This window comes from Phalacrocorax aristotelis, chromosome 4 (assembly GCF_949628215.1).
Source record: "Phalacrocorax aristotelis chromosome 4, bGulAri2.1, whole genome shotgun sequence".
NCBI lineage: Eukaryota > Metazoa > Chordata > Aves > Suliformes > Phalacrocoracidae > Phalacrocorax > Phalacrocorax aristotelis.
This window is the reverse complement of record NC_134279.1, coordinates 12,978,817-12,996,239: the sequence shown is the minus strand read 5'-3', so window position 1 is coordinate 12,996,239 and position 17,423 is coordinate 12,978,817. Positions and strand designations below refer to the sequence as shown.

General features: G+C 36.6%; 1 long non-coding RNA gene across 1 annotated transcript in view; it reads left to right on the top strand.

Moving 5' to 3' along the window:
- Positions 1 to 2,864: 2,864 nt before the first annotated feature.
- Positions 2,865 to 17,423, top strand: part of LOC142056073 (uncharacterized) — a 109,940-nt gene continuing 95,381 nt past the window's right edge. Inside the window, exon 1 of the long non-coding RNA XR_012660202.1 lies at positions 2,865 to 3,173. This is a non-coding gene — a long non-coding RNA (uncharacterized LOC142056073). The remainder of the gene's footprint in view (positions 3,174 to 17,423) is intronic.

The following is a 17,423-nucleotide window of genomic DNA, read 5'->3' as shown; positions in this document are numbered from 1 at the left end:
TACGTGGCGAACATCTAATGTTTTTTAGACCTTCTAAGCTCATGGGATTTTAATAAAATTGGGCAAATTAAACTTAGTTATTTGATGAAATGTAGCTAAATGATTTAGAAATTAAAATCTTTTTTCAGTTTGATATGATAAAATAACACTGTAAAGGTGATGAGAAAAGAATCTGAGTATTAACCACTCCTAGTTTAAATAATTCTGTTCTTGTTCTCACCATTTCTCTAAGAAAAGTCACAGAAGCGTGACACACAATCTGCGTATCTTTTGGATGGATCAAACAAATTCCTACAAAGTGATTGTTAGGTTCTATTCAATAAGCACAGCTGTTTATTTGTGGTACCTGATTAAAAAATACAAAAGTACAGTTACCAAGTCCTTCTACACATTCTTCTGCACAGTATCTGTTCTGACTGGTGTCACAGAAGTCACTGAAACAGTAGTTGTGGACTTACAGGGTAACATTTTGTTTCCTTCACAGATAGTTTGATTTCTGCAGTCTTTCCTCAAACCAAACAAACCTCAAAGTAATTTTCCTTATTTGTCATGGTTAGAATTTCATACCTTTCTACTCTTCCAGGAATTATAATGAAAATACGAGGTGAAAATGTTGTGGTAGGTTTGTTGTTTTTTTTTAAATCTAAACATTGGCAGGGTGTTGTGGGTTTTTGTTCTGATGATCAGGGAATGATTTCAATGTATGTACCAAGACCTAAATTTGAGTAGAGTTTAGATACCAGTTGTAAGGGAAAATAGCTTAACTGATGCTTAAAATATGCTACTGTAGTCATATTGAAAGCAATGACTTTGGGGGAAAAAATCTTCAGTTTAATATTTTTAGCTCGCCTTTTTATAGAGTTGACTGTAGAACTGCATTAGATGCTTTAAACAGTTCTCTAAAGCTTCTAAAAACTACATTCAAGGACTAAACTCTGCATTTATGAGTGATGCCTTGCTGAAACAAAATCTTGTTCTTGTGTTTCGACAGCCTTCACTGTCCTGTTGGTTTTGGTGTCAGCTGAAGGTATTGGCGTTGATCTATGAGTTGTTAGACTCTTGCAGGCCTGCTTCCTTGTAAATCATGTTCGCAACTTTGGGAAAAGCAGAAAAGTTCAATTTTACTGTTTTGTTGAAAAGATGAAGGCAAAATATTTTCAGTATAGTAACGTAAACTCTAATCCATTCAAAAGGTTTATGATCTTCTGAAGTCTTTGAGAAAGTCTTGAAGGTGAGATGGGAATTATATATTTCAAGAGAAATTAAGTTCAAAGTTAATTTTTAAGTTTGTCTTTACATCCTGAAAGCCTTTAGCTGAATGCATTTTGCATGTTATAGGAGTGTTATAATTAAGAATGTCATATAAACTATTCCATATAATCCTGGATTTAAGAAGCCTCCAATTATTAAAATAAGAGGTTTTTCAGTCCTTCAGATCCCATAAAACATTAGGAGCACAGTAGCTTCTAGGCTATTACAAAATGGTCTGGTGACAATGGTTACCCACTTCAGTATGTTAAGTATGATTTTACTATGTTATGTCATGTATGCTAGAAAGAAGTTAAATATGTAATGACTGAAATGTTTTGAAATACTCTAATAAAGAAACAAACATGTGGGACTCTAGATTAGTAATTGCCAGGTTCTTCTTGTCAGTACTGACTGGATGCCAAACTGTGCCAGAGGTGCATAATGGAAATCAAACAAACTGAACTTTTAATCTGCATTTCAATCACAGGGGAACTTGGAGGCAGTCTCACTGAAAATTATCAGTGTTGCATATGTGTTATATTCTGGGGAAGAATATTGTCAATAGTATGAAGCATGGCACCAAAAGCAAGTAATTTAACTTCCTAATTACCTGCTACCTACCTACAAATATTGTTATACATCTACTATGAATATAATGGAAAATATTTGTGAAGAAATACTTTGTTTAGACAGTGAGGAACTGTTTGTGGAAGTAAGTATCCATGTTGACCAAAGATTCTTATTCCGAGAAGCATGGGGTGAGTGCAAAACTTGTACGTAAAGTTCGGAGCTCTAAATGATGGTCTTTGATTTAAACTGAGTGCAAACATGAACTTGATTGTAATGAACATGTGATTAAATAATGGCCTAGGAACTAAAAAGAGAGATTAGCCTTTATTCTAAAACTCAGTTCCATTTTCAAGGATTTGTTGTTGTTTAAGGGGCACGTCACAAGATGGTTAACATGCTGAACTGAGAGTTACCTTTTAAGTGTAAATCATTGGTCGTTTCGCACCTTGAATATGTGTGTTAGAACAGTAATCCATTTTTCTCGAGCCATTTTTTCTCATCCATTAGTATTGTGATTAGCTAATATACAAATAATAAATTATATTAGAGTAAAATACTTGAGATTAAATTAAGTAGTATGAGCTATGGAATAATTGTATTAATATTTAAATATCTGGTATGGCATTCTTGCTGACAAAATTGTGCTTCCTTAAATCCCCAACCAGTTTGTTTTAAGAGATGAGCCATGATTAGTAGTTCAGATTTTTCTAGAAATCTGCTCTGGATCTTGACTAGTAATAATGGTTTCAGGAAGACCAGAGGCAACAGGAGTGAATGTAGCTTGATGGCTAAATTGTAGAGCCTTTGACAAGAAAGTGCATAGCAAGTGTGTGCTGGTTTTGGCCGAGAAGGGGTTAATTCCTCCTCGCTGTGCGGGGTGTCGGCTACCTTTCCAGCTTCCCGGGCTCTGCCGCGTCGGCGGGAGGCTGGGAGGGGCGGGGCCACGGCGGGGGCGGCTGACCCCGACTCGCCAATGGGATGTTCATTCCATACAGTGTGGTGCCATGACCAGTATATTGAGGGGGGCAGGTTGCGGCTCGGGGGAGGTGTGTCGGCGGGCGGCGAGGGGCTGCGTCGCGTGCAGTTTGTTTCGGCGGTTGTTCATTCCCCTCCGCCCGCCCTTCCACCCCGCCCGGGTTTCGCGCCTCTCGTTGTTCTCCTTTACATTGCATTTTTGTTGTTATTTCTTTTAATTTTAATAATTAAACTTCCTTATCCCAACCCACGAGCGTTACCCTTCTGATTCTCTTCCCCATCTACCGGTGGGGGAGTGAGCGAGCGGCTGTGTGGGGCTGAGCTGCCGGCTAAACCACACCAGTGTCAGCATGCACTCTCTTTACAACTTTAAACAGGTATATGAATACTTTTGTATTTTCTGGGGGTCTGTATAGTTAAAACCACTTGCCTTCTGAGAATCCAAGCGGCCTTCGAGGCAACTTTGATCAGCTGAAATAGTAAGTCGGTTCCAGTCACTGCTATAGATAAGTGCAATAATGTGTCTTAAGTTTTTAGAGACAATGAGGATTTCTGTGCTGAGGTCTGACCTATTTGCTGACCAGATCTTGGTTCTGATCTATTGCTCTCTATTGAAACACGTTTATAAATGCTGGGTGTATACTGAGCAACAGATATCACCATTTTCTGCTTGCATATGTTGACTGGGATAAGCATGGAATGGAGTTGGAAGTGGTGAAAATAAATGCTCAAATGATAATCTTTATTAAATAAAGGGGTGTGTATAGAAATGAAGTTATTACCTGAATGTAGTTGATAGAATGAATATTGCATATCTTTCTGATCTGCTTTATGGAAAACTGTGGCTTAGTAATTTTTAGTAGTTTCACTGGTATGACTGTGCAAACAACTTTGACTATAAAGTTGTCCACAAGCCTGTTGCTTTCTTTAGTCTTGCTTATTTACATTCTAATTGATTAAAAATTGAAGTCTGACCTAAGGTTTCATAATCGAACCCTTAGGATGATATGAATATATAAAGTTTATCACTCTTTCTAACTTTGAGTATGGTTTGACTACTTTAATATACTTTGATATTATATCTTAAATGTTAATAGGTGTTTTCTTCAAAGTGGGAAGTTACTTGGGTCTGTTTCACGTCTTTTTGTGTATAATATTTTGCTGTATTTAAGTCACTTTGTATTTAGCTGTTAGTCATGTGTTTTGATGTTAAGGTACTTGTAAACTATAAGCTGCAATATAACTTCCAAACTATTATTTTAGTAACATTCAGTAATGTTTAAAAGTAACATAAGCATGTAAAATCAGTGGGTTTAATTTTTTTGAGCCAAATGTTCTAGAACATATTAGTATTTTGTAAAAAGAGAGACAACAGTCCTTCAAAATAATTTTTTTTAGTAAATAAATTATGTAGGATCCTTCCAAGGGAACAAATGGGAAATAATTTTTGATAGCGCTTTTTTGTAAGAAAAATATGTACTTAAAGCCGTAGTTCTTCAGTGTATCTGACGGATAACATATATGAAAGAATTAAGAAGTATTTCCTGATCAGATTGTCTTGCTCTCACATAGTGCTACGTAACTTTTTTTAAACATTTGAAGGAATTTTTTTCTTATTTTTGATATATAGTTAGAAATCTTTAGCTATGTAACTGGGAGCCTTATCTAGCTTACATTTATTCATATAGTTTTCCTGTTCAAAGATTCCCAATATACAAAAGCTCATGTTCTAAACTTCATGGAAGTTTGGTTATAATTAGAACTGGCTTCATTTTTGTACAAGAATGTGTTGTGAAATCATGTGTTTTTCTTGTGTAATCACTTAAGATGGATTTTTTGTTTAAATTGTTCTTGTTTATATTCGCATTTTGTAAATATTCAAACAGAATGGCTGTTAAAAATAACAATACCCTCCCTCCAAAAAAAAACTCAAACAGAAAAACCCCACCAAAACAAACACTAAAATTGAACAAAGAGAACGCTTTCTTTGATACATAATACAGTTTGCCTTGGTTTTTCACATCAAAGAGAACACAAAATTAATTTAGGTTAGTTTAACTCTCTTCAAATTGCCTAGAGACTAGGAAATCAATGCTATCTATGTAAGAGAACACAGGAATAGGGCAAAGTGTGTATGATGGTTTCTCCCCGCTTTCCTTCCAGTCTCCAGCTGGTTGCTTCTCAGGGCAGTCTTGACAGGTTTGTGTTTTCAATAAGCTCAGCTGTGTATTTTTTTCCTCAAACATGTTTACATAAAGTTTAAGAGAGACTGGCCTTTTAGCATCAACAAGGCAAACTTTACCTTGGTTTAATTACGCATTACATGAACTCTTTCGGTGTTTCTGGTATTGTTTCCTGATGGCTTGTTTTGGTGCCTTACTTATATTGGAAAAGAGTAAATTACTGATGCTTGGTGAGCCTCTGTGCTACTTGTGATTTTACAGACGTCGTTATATGTGATTGGGTCTTCCTCTGTTTTAATATAGTACTCTACCTATGTTTAACAAAGTGATAACAATCCTCTCTCTTCATTAATTCCAACAGGCAAATGGTGATAGACAAAGGTAGACACCTTTGCAGATGGAGGAGGAGGAGGGGACAAAAGAAATCCCTTTAGGCTCTGCTAATGGGCGTGTGTATAACTAGTGTGTGTGGAGGGAACCCCCAAAACAATCTAACCTGTGACTGTTTTTGTGGAAGCTTAACAGGGAATGAATGAATATTGAACTTCTTCCAGCTGTAACTTCATATATTTTAAGACTAATGTTAATAGCTTTCTTTAATTAAGTAAAGAAGCAAATGTGTTCGTGTGATAGTAATTCTGGGAATAAAATGAGAAGGATTTGAAATCAAGGATACTTGAGGATATTAAAGTGCAAGATATATATTTTTAAAAGAAAGTTTCATATAAATGGTTGTCATTATCTTTTCAGTATGATCCAGTAATTCTGTTCAAGATTATAATGCTAATGTCCTAAAATATGCTTAGCAGCAGCAATTCAGTTCTTGACTTATTTCTCTTCATTCTGGTTTTCTTGCCTTACGAGCAATGTGTAATAGTAGAGCAGTATTACACTTGACCTGAACTTGTGTTCATTTTGTGCGTATGTCCACGCAGCAGCAAAGTAAACTTGACAGCTTAATTCTATGTTAGGGGAATGTTTGCAGGGATAATCCTATTCACACTGCAGGATAAGGATGCCCTGTCTAGTGGCTTTGGCCTATAAAACTATTAGCTTTAAATTGTGTGCTGGCATTGAGATCTTAGCTTGTAAACTAGCTTTTTATTAGCAGTTTATTGGTGAGAGTGGGTAATTTTATGATAAATTTTCGTAGCCTATGCCCGCTTTTTTAAGCATAGTTGACAAATACATCAAAAGCTACAAAATACTTCATATGGATTATCTGATAGAAGACACATGATACTATGTTTTAAAGCTTTAAATGAATTGGATTAAGCGATATGTAATTACAAACAGATCAGCTTGGTGTGGAGGCCTAAACATAATATTTAACAGGTCTCCATGAGTGAAGACAGAGAGAAATAAGGAGACAGAATATATTTTAAGTTTTTTTTGTGGTGGTTTTTTTCCTACCTCTTTCTGATAACTGGCCTACTGAAAGTTAGTTATAAATCCTGCATATGTACAAAATTCACTTCTGGAGTTAAGTTTTTCGTTTGACTTCTGTTTTTCATTATGCTTTCCTGGGGATTCTGGTTGTCAATGGATCTCGTAGAGTAGCTTGATTTTTGTATACTAACCTTAATACAAAGAAATTAGTCTTAAGAATCAACAAGAGTCTGTATTTCATAGATAGAGGTATAGAAAAAAGAATAGCATGACTCTTCCACGTATATTGATACTGTGTGTTCAAATAGATCTACTTTTGTTTTGCTCCAGGATTTATAAATCCTTATTTGGAAGAGCAAGTGGTAATAGTATATTGTCTTTATATAATCAAAAGCTGAAATGCATTGCTTCATAAACACCAATGATATAACTGAAATCTTATAGTAGTATGTACCTTCTTAACATCTGGCATGCAGTATGGCTGCATTTAATCTTATCTAGAGGCCATTGTTCCAGTTTTCCAGATGTGGAAGTAACAATAAGAAAGGTTGACAGACTTTTCAGAGTCAAGCAGTAGATGGGGAATCATCCTCATGTCTCTTCAGTATTAAACACTGAGCAAGTAGATGCATGCTAAAGGTTAGATGTTACTTCACTTGGTCTCCAAATGATAGAGGTGAATATGCTGCACCCATGACTACATTTGGCCAGAATGCCCAGTCTGGCCCTGTTTGCACATGTGTGCAATCTCTGACAGTAGAGGGAAGATACTAATAAAGCTTGAGTCTTTTGTGGCCACAGCTCATGGCATACAGTATGTTGCATGTTTTATTGTATTTATTAACCAGTCTAGCTTGTACAGCTATGATCCTTGTATATAGACCCACCACAGACCCTGTTTTTCCTAGTGTAGCTGCAAATTATAATAAAGAATTAAATTTAATTTGAGCCTCCCAGTCAATCTGAATTCCATTTAGGTGTTCAGTGAAAGTGTAAATTAAACCTTCGGCTTCTACCCAAAGTCCAGGCTTCAGTGCTCTGAATCTCACAAGCTCAACAGGAGATTAAACTCTGCAGATCTTATGTACTTTGTGTTAAAAGTAAAGATTCAATTGTCTACTGCATTTCCAAGTGCTTTCTGCATGCTAAGACTGAAGGTTTTTTACCCAGACCTATATTCAAGAGTTAGTTGCATTTATTGGAACAGAAGGTCTGTTGTGGTTTCATGGTGTTGCATGGTAAAAGCCTCTCTGGCATAACGGAAGCTTGAAGAATTGGTAATTAACACAAGAACCAGTTAAGAAATAATCAGTATTTTGCTACTAATTGATAGAAAACCACTGAACTGTGATCAGAGTTAAGTTTTGCCTTGGGATTAACAATTGCCCAATGTCTAGGAAGCTTTGGGGAGTGGAGTGCATTCTAAGATTATTTTCAGATACCCTGCACTAGATAATTCTTTCTTTTGTCTATTCACAGGACAACTGCTGTGGAAATTGGAACTTTCTGCATTGCCAATCTGGTAGTATATGAGAGAAGAAACAGTTATTTCATTAGTAATTCAGCAAAAGTTAGATAAAGGAAGCAGAATTGAGAGATAAGGAGGGGAAAATGGTATGGCTGTAGTGCATGAAATTAAAAACCTAAACAACAAAAAAAAGCCTTTCTAAGAAAAGCATTATGTTTTTTAAGGTCCCCGACAACTAGTTGGTGATGTGCTGCAGGCTAACACTTGCTGGAGTCCTTTTTCCAGTGTGCAGAAACTTTTTATTGTAGTAGTACTGGGATACTTCCTTGGTTTGTGTATAACAAATGTAACCTTTTTCACACTTGCTTTTGTTAAATTTATCAAAGTATCATTCAATATCATGAGTGGAAACTCCTTTCCTGTTTGTGATAGCACAGTATTTTTAAACCTCATGGATTTATGTGGAATTATCACTATGTTGAATAGTTTTGTCAAAGAGTTAATGGCAAAACTGTTTTTTGTTCTTTTGCCAGGAAAAGAATAGTACCTACTTATTTTATGATGCATATACAGAAGTTGTTAAACAAGTGTAGTCCAAACCCAAAATAACTTGGGTTTGCCATGTGGCCTGTTTCAAAATAAAGGTTAGGTGGCAGGTTGGTGTGATTTATCCTGGTTTACAGTGCATAATAATGCTCATTATGGTAGATGGCGAACTATAAGCATGGTACACAAACTTTCAGTGAAGTGCTTATTTTTATTCAAATATTTCAGAAGGCTAACTTGCCTCCCCTCAGCTCAAATTTTTTATAAGGTCAAATAAAATTAACGATATTCAGCAAGCATTGCCAAATAATACTGTAAGAGTAAAAACCAGAAACATTTAAAGTTGCATATTAAGATAATTGACATTATAGTATAAGACAAAAGCTCTAATTGGGTGACATGCCTTCTATTTTATGTTTTATGGAAAGTGTGGGAAAATGTGCTTGTGAAAATAAAGGGAGGAACAATGAATCATGCTTAAAGTACGGAAGCAATTTTTTCTAAATATGAAAATAAGGCAAAGACTTTGTTAACACGAAGTAAGAAATAGCTGAGAAGAAATATAACCTTTTGTGCTAAGGACCCAGACTTTGTTTGGGCCTTGTGGACATGAAGAAGGTCCTAAGGAGTCATCTGCCAGTGTTAGATCCACATGTGAATGAGGTAGTATAAGAGAAAAAGAGGTGGCAAAGATGATGCAGTTTTTCCTCCTTTTGTACGAACTTGCATATCTGGTGCATGTAAGATTCTTCTCCCTTGAATAACTTAGCAAACAGTTGCAGAATCCTTTAAAATATGTTTCCAGCTCTCATTGTTTCAAAGTCAAAATCAAATGTCAATTAAGAGCTAACTGAGTGTAAATCAATACTGTGATGAGTGGTTTGCTGATAGGTGTTCTGTGCAATATGCTAGCCCTAATGGAGTCAGTAGAAGACCCAGATAATCTAGTTAAGTATGTCTGAAGTCAGTGCAGAGCCCATAATGTCCATTTCCCTTAATTATTTGTTCAACAGAATGGCAGTGCCTAAGAAGTCACCAATGTCTAGGAATAAAGAACATACTTTCTTGGATGAAAGTCAACCTGTACTTGAGCCAGCCATAGCAAACATAATCAGAAGAGGGTAGGTTTTCAGAACCTGGGGTTAATGACAAATATATTTGAAAACTTTGTAAGCTACACAAATTTTGGACATGAATGTGACTCTAAATGTTGCACAAACTCTTGTGTAACTTAAAAATGAAAGTGTATAGTGCACAATGGGTAATATGGATATACTAATTTAATACTCCCCATTCTCTTTCTGTAGTTTTGTAAGTAATCAGAAATAACCGCGATAGCTTCTGAGAGGCTGGCATCAGTTTAGTGGCTTTGGAGGTATAATCCTTTTGCTGGTGAGGTTATATGTTTGGTAGACCAGTTTTGTAATCCTACCTCCAGTAAATCAGTTGCACTTCTATGGATTTTAGAGCACTTGTGTCCAATTTGTTTTATATGGGAGGAAGATCTGCAAAAATCTGAATGGTATAAAGATGAACTATCGAAGCATTTTGGAGAAATTTGAATTTTCTCTAGACAACTGATTTTCCTTGTCTAGTACTATGAGTCCCAAAGTGAGACTGATTATACTGCTGATGGTCTCCTGTAGATGTATAACTTCCACCTTTTTTTCTTGTTTTGAAAACAAAATGTGTCCACAGCTGTGCTGTTTCTGATTGCAGTACCTAAGGATGAATTAGGTTTATGTTGATCTGCTGGCTTGCTTTCTGCTTTGGCTGGGTGCTCTCACTGTTTACCCAGCATCAGGTCTGGCATTTGCCAGAGTCTTATGATCTGATTCAGCAGGCTAAGCTGGGAGTGCAAGGAAAGGCAAAAATAAGATGTACCACGCTCTGGCAGAAATGACTGGAGTAATTTGAGCAGGAAGTATTAAGCTGCTCTTGAGGAAGAAAGCAAAACTCTACAGCTCGGACTGAAGGAGTAGAGCAGAAGCAAGATGTCCTGTGGCTGTGATCTGTTGATTACCTCAATGGTCCTGGAGGACCTTGCCTCAGAAATGCCATTTCGTTTGGCAGGGGCTGCTGAACATCAATCTGTCGGTATACCACTGCACCTCTCCTCTTATCAGTATGGGTTACTCACCTTGTCTCACAGAGAGCAAGTGCAGAGAGAAAGTTAGAGAAGGGTTAAGTACTTAAAGTTATATTCAATTTTGACTTTCAATGTTGGTATACATACACAGTAGTTTGACAACTGAATTAAGCAGTAACAACCAAAGAAATGAACAGTTTGGGGGAACAGAGTGATGCCTCTGTGGTTCAGAAGCGTCTAAAAGATGTCTTGGCATGAAATGGCTAAAGGGGAAGAGGCTATTACTCCTGTATATAAATCATACTGCTGGATGAAGGGTTTTTTTTTGTGTGTTAGCTTTGGTTAAACTACGGGCCATATGGGTGAAAATAGTTACTTGATAGAAATCTCTCTGAAACAACGGCTGCTGCCTTGTGGGTAACACTAATTGTGTGTGCCTAGTATTTTCTTTGATCTCAGTCAAGGCACCCAGGCATTTGAGGCAGCATGTGTACAAAATGAAGGTGAAATGTATTTACTGACCAGAAGGCATATGGTGGAGTGGTCTGACAAAGGTGCTCTTCTCGATTGCAGTAACATGTTTGTGACAAAAAATTCTAGTCTCCAGATGCTGATTAGAAACTTACTACTTAAGGGTATCTTACTAGTTAGAAACAAAAACACCCTGAAAAAGTGAGATTTCAACAAAAATAATGTTTTGATTCTAGCTCCTGAAAAGGGCCATTAAGACCTTTGGTGTGTTACCTCTTGCTCCTTTATGAAGGATTCTGACTTCTCCTATCACAGTACATTAAAATGCCACAGCCTGGTACTGGCAACCAGGCATCAGCAGCTGTTTGTGGCAATGTATTGTGTAGATTACACAGTTTAAAGCTTTTTAAAATGTTATGCAGTGGTATGATTTCATAATGATTTTTTTCCCTGTCAGCTAAATAGGAGTGGGTCACAGTCAGATTTGCTTGTTAGTCCCTAACCCACTGAAAATAGCCTAAGGAGTACAGACATCACTGATTGTGAGTTGGATTGAAGGAAAACTGTAGGTAGAATTTTCACAGCTGCAGATCTAAAAACATATTTGTTACTGAAGTAATCTCAACTACGCTATTAACCTAGTAGCTCCTAATTCCAGGATATTTGTCTAACATGAAAAAAACAGTACACAACATATGCACCAGGGCTGTTCATGATTGAAAGAAATACTGACTTTTATTTTGCCCCTTTCTTCTTCCACATGCTGAGGGGGAAAGACATCTTGTACTGCAGTACTCCATTTATGACTGAAGTGAAACAACTTTGGGGAAGTATGAGATGGCACCACTTTGGGAAGTTTCAGTTCATCTTAATAGCCAAACCCTCTTCTGTTCAGTTCTGCGAATGAGTTTGTTGTTAACCTGGTGCTGGTCAGGTCAGAGCTTCCTGTGGCAGGGAGCCTTACTGTGCCCTAAGGAGTGACTGAGAACTTTTTAGTTTTAACACTTTCTCTTCAAGGTTATTTGATGGTTGGTTTTCATTTGCTTTGGTTGTGTATTTCTGCTGCTGGCTGTTGGGTTTAAAAAAAAAACAACACAACCCAACAAACAACCCCAGCCAACCTCTCTTTCTGTATTCTCCCTAAAATCCTACACATGGTATAAATGGTGCTTTTATTATATGGAGGTGGTATTTTTTTTTTCTTACCAAAAAATAAATCTTTTTAATTACTGTTGTGGGCATGTAATTATGTGTAAATGAACTTGCCAGTAAACCTAGCTGCTTTTAAGGCATAGTCTGTGAAATGTTTGGGATTTTTTAGGGTAAAACCATAATTAAAAGGGTATTACTATCTGTTAGTTTTAACTTTAACTTCACTTGTGCTAACTCTATTTCTTGTGAAATACCACTTTTTCACAGTACATGGATGGTATTTAATGACAATGTTTTTGAAGACTGTTTTGTCCACCCCATGATAATTTCTTGTGGCTTGGTTTCTAGTATGTTCCCACACATAGTTGTATCAGCACAACTGCAGGTGTGAGTGATCAGGACAAGGAAAGTCTTTAGCAATCTTCACTGCTCAGCAACAACAAAACAATCTTAAGAGTATTATATGGTTCTAAAGTGTGATGTCAAAAAAAAAAATAATGTAACAAATCTGAATTAAAATCTGAACATGAAAGAAGACAGTGATACTGCAAGGTTGGAAACGAGGTCACTTCAAAACATTCCAGAAGAGCTGCAAAATATAGTTCTGAACTAAAGCTCCTTAACGGCTCCTGGATTGAGGACTTGTGTAAAGTGTCAAGCAAGATTAAACGTTTTCCTACAGTAGACTGAAATCTTGCAGATTTATTTGTTAATGCCTATAATCAGACAGATTCAAGAAACCCAAAGAGTGGACTGAGATGACTTAAGACCCAGGGTGAAGATAAAGATTATGAGGGAGGCAAAATCTGCTTGTCTTGTGGTGTTCGAGTCCTAGGTAATGTAATTTTAAAGGGAACATCTAATCAATATACTGTTTTTAAATCACCCACTTAAAAAGTTACCTGTAGCTAAATTGTTAAGAGGGTAGGGAGGGGGAAGGCTGGAAGGGGAAAAGAATCATATTTGGATGCCTTTTTTGACACCTACAATAACTGCTTTTTAATGATTAACACTACTCATCAGATCTTTTCCTTTCTGAAAAAAGTATCATAAAGATCTCCTGCTGTTCCCAGCAGTGCCCCACTAATTCAGCTCACTAGCAAAATTAGCAGCAGGAAACAAGCCTTTGAAATTTTCATCGTTTATGAATAGCATTGTTCATTCGGTAAAGGATATGGGCTCCTGCTGTAATTGTTCCTGTGTTAAGAAGGCTGCAAGTTATTTTCTCTCCATCAGTCTTTAAATAAAAAAAAAATATCAATAGAAATAAATACACATACAATTAAATAGTGGATTAAACAGCCAACGGAGTGACTAAGAACTTTCACTTTTGAACTCTTCCGATTTTTTTTTTTCTCTCTGAGGGAGAACTATTGTGCTGCCATTCCTTCGCAAACACTTGATAACGCTAAAGTACTTTGAAGTTGCCATTGGAGAAAATAGAACAGCAGATGGAGCATGAATAAACCCACACTACTGCCTTTTTAATCTGAACAAAAGCATTTTTTCTTGGCAAAAATAGTTAATATTTAATTCCATTTACTTATAGAAGTTTGATCCCAGATGAGAACACAAAAACTGAGGCAGAGCTGTATATAGAGCAGCTCGGTGCATCTATATCCTGGCTTTTTATTGGGAAGATAAAAGAAAACCTTAATCTAGCATGCATTATAATAGCTGTGATCTTGTTCAACACTGATCTGGAGGCCGCTGAACCCAAAGGAATCTATGATTCGGAATCTCAGTAAGATGCTATTACTTTGTGGTTTCCATGGTGCAAAGCAAAAAAACTCTGGACCTCTCATTTAGTATGACTTTTCTCATGTGTAACTGTTACTAGTGGTTATAACTGAGGTTGCCATGCTGGCAGTAAAAGTAGTATTTGAACCTCAGGTGTATTCCCACCATAAAGAAAACAGCTGCGTACTCTTATTACCTCTTTCGGAGTTTCTTTTTCTTTTAGTATACTGTTAAAGATGAGATTTTAATGCCTTGTCTTAGGACATGTTTTTCCACACAGCAAATTTTCTAATAATCTTTATCTGAACAGTTAAAACAGGCTGTTCCTGTTTTGTTGATCACTTTGGTTAAGACCTGGGGACACTTATCTCCTCTTCTTCCTCCTGCAGTGTTAACCAAGATGGATATTACAAATATTTTTGGGGGAAAGCTAGTGCAAAACAAGCTTTTTATGTTTTCTGTTGTAGACAATATAGGATTTCCTAGTGAAATGGCAGCTACTTTCATGCAGTAGCTGGTCCTTATTAACACTCAATAGTTGTGTATCTTCCTTATAAAATTCTACGCTGCCATGTTTTCACTGTGGATTTGCTACTTGGTTCTGACTGAGGGCTTCATGATTGAGTTGCACAGTCTGGTCACTGTTGCTCTTAAGAAATGACTGCAAAGATACATGATGAATTAAGCCCTACAGATTCTGGTGATCATACTTTTTCTCGAACTTGTGTAATGCTCAGGGTTTGAAGGGCATTCCTTCCTAGTTAGCCCTTGCAGTCACGGAGGGCATGCTTGACCTGACTTCTTTAAACTTGGTTAGAGACAAGATGTGGGGGAAAATCAACAGTCGGAAGAGGTAAAACATGAACAGCATGTGCAAGCTAAATGAGTTTGGATGAAGACACTGATGGTTCATAAAAGAAATGTAGCAGGGCAGCATGAATAAAAATAATTTCTGTTTACATAGGGTTTGTTAGACATTGCAGTACCTAATCATAGGAGCAAATGAAACGGGTTGCCAGCCTGTAACAAGTCTCTATGGCTAGACCTACTTTCCAACATACTTATTCAAGTGTCATCACATCAGCACTTATCCAAGTTCTGCACTGGTGTCACTGTTGATAGAAACAAAGGAAAATAGTCTGTTATAGAGCAAGTTCTTTTGAGAGAACCATAGCATGTGGGTTTTTTGCTGAAGGAAATGGCTTTATTGCTAATGATGCAGTTCACGCTAACTGGAAGTGGAGGACACAGCTGCATGCATGTTGTGTGTGTTAGCTATGCTGCTACAAAACTGACATCCAAGTCTTTTATAAGTAGTTACAGACTAGCTTAGGCAGAGCACTAGTCTTCTGGAATGGGAGGCAATATGTTCAAACTTGTGTTACTACTTTCTTCCTTAATTTAAGCCTTGAAAAGCAGCTACAGAAGCACTTCCAACTTTGGAGAGAGATTGTTTTAGGCTTTTTTCTAGCTAGTAGTTGTAACTTTTTTTATATTTAAACTATGCATGGATTATAGTTGCTTACTCAAACCATCTTCACATTCTTCCCATACTTTGAGAGATTTGGTGACCTTTTGAGTCTTTTCTGCTCTGCCTTTTGAATCCAAATATTCCTTTATTGCTCCATTTTGCCGGGGTGGGGGAACCATCAACCCACCCAAAACTCTAATTACTGCATTAAATCAAAATTTAAAAAATGCAAGACAGGAGAGGTGCAATCGTGACCTGACAGACTAAACCTCTGGCTGGTCTGCCAGCTCAGGAACTGGCCTCAGTATCTGAATGGACACCTGTTTCAGATAGCCTGGATTTGTTGACATGCAATGGGACACTGACACTGGGACAAGGACGTTGGCACAATGCCAGCGCAAATAACCCTTAAGGATGTGGTGCATGCCCAAGGTATTCCAGATTGTTACATATACTATGAGTGCATGTTAAGAGGGAAAAATAATGCTACTGAATCAAGCCCTCAAAGGAGAAGTCGTCTTTTTGATATACTGTCATGTGAAGAGGGGAAAGATATTTCAACTGGAGTTGGACTAGATGATCCTTGTAGGTCCCTTCCAACTGAACTGCTCAATTCTGTTTCACTAGCTTAACAGAAATTCAATGCACATTTATTGCACCCACCTTTCTGGTAAGTCTTCAGAATTCAATTAAATACGATATAGTCCTGCTGTGCCAAGATAAGAATATCAGAAATTTGAGGAACATGAAAATGTTATCTACACAGCATGTGTCTTGTTGTTGTTGTTGCTGATCTTAATCCATTTTCAGCTTTCTAACCATTCTTTCAATCATTTCCCCTAGAAATACATCTAGATCGCTCTTCAGCTAATTTATGTGCTTTGCAGCCACTGCCTTCCTCTAAAATTTACTGTTTCTGCAATAAACAATTTTGTTTTGACCAAATATATGACTTACTCTCAGCTTTCTTAAAGCCATTGTTAATTAATGGTAAATTTCAAAAATTTTCTTTAACATTTAATGAAAATCTAACTTAATTTGAGGTTTATTACTGCCTCTTAAGTATCTTGGTCATGTCAAAATTTGCCCCTTTAGAGAAAATGTATTTTTATCCTGGTGCTAAGACTTGGATTATAATAGGATCTTGTCAGATGTTTGAAATATGAAGCTATATTTTTCTAGCTTCCCACTGAAGGAAAACTAAACACATATATGCACTGAAACAGCATGGTGAAACTAATCTAAACAAGGCTCTCGTTCACACTTGCTTACAAGTGACCTCAATATTAAACATACGATCAAGGCAGCATCTTCAAGGAATATTTGTTCTTTAATGGACTCATAATTTAGGTCCCCAGTGTTACCCCCCTCTTTCTAAAGATTTTGGAAATCAGTCAGTAAGTCTGAGTAAAGTCAGACATTTAGATATTTAGAAGTACGAATCTTATTGAAAGTCAGTGGAACTTTTAATGTCCTGCATGCCAAAACTGTATGCAAAGAAACTTCAGAATCCAAAGTAATTTTAATTACTTGGAGATTTTGTTCAAGGCCTGTAGCACAACTCTAAAGCTGAGATGTGATTGCATTGTAAAATGCTGTAAAGATAGTTTGATATTACTTAAAAATTAAGTTCAGGTTCTAGGCTCAGACTGCAGTGTTTTTCAAATTGAGGGTTATAATTCACTTTTTGTGGAGTGAAAAAAAAACCTGGATAATCTGTTTGTGGTACTGTCTGCCTTATATAGGAATCTCCATCACAAATTCTAGTTGCTCCAAAAAGCAGAAAATAATTGTATTATTCCCTAAAAAATAAAACCTACTCAAAGTATTAATGTTGAGTAAGAAAAGTTTTTTAAAGTTTTCTTTTAAAAGGTAATCAAGAAATGAGGCATCTAGGAATTATGTTTCTTTTTAATTTCTGAATATTGGAGCATGGTTTTGTATCAAAGTAAATGGCAAAATATCCTTGTGGATACAGATATATCGTGAAATAAAGTACCAGACAGGTACTTTCTATAGAGCCAGGACTGAAAGAAAAGGTTCCCATTACACAGTTTCTCATACTATTGATTCCAAAATGTTCACGCCTTGTTGCTTTCACTGTGACTGTAAATTATG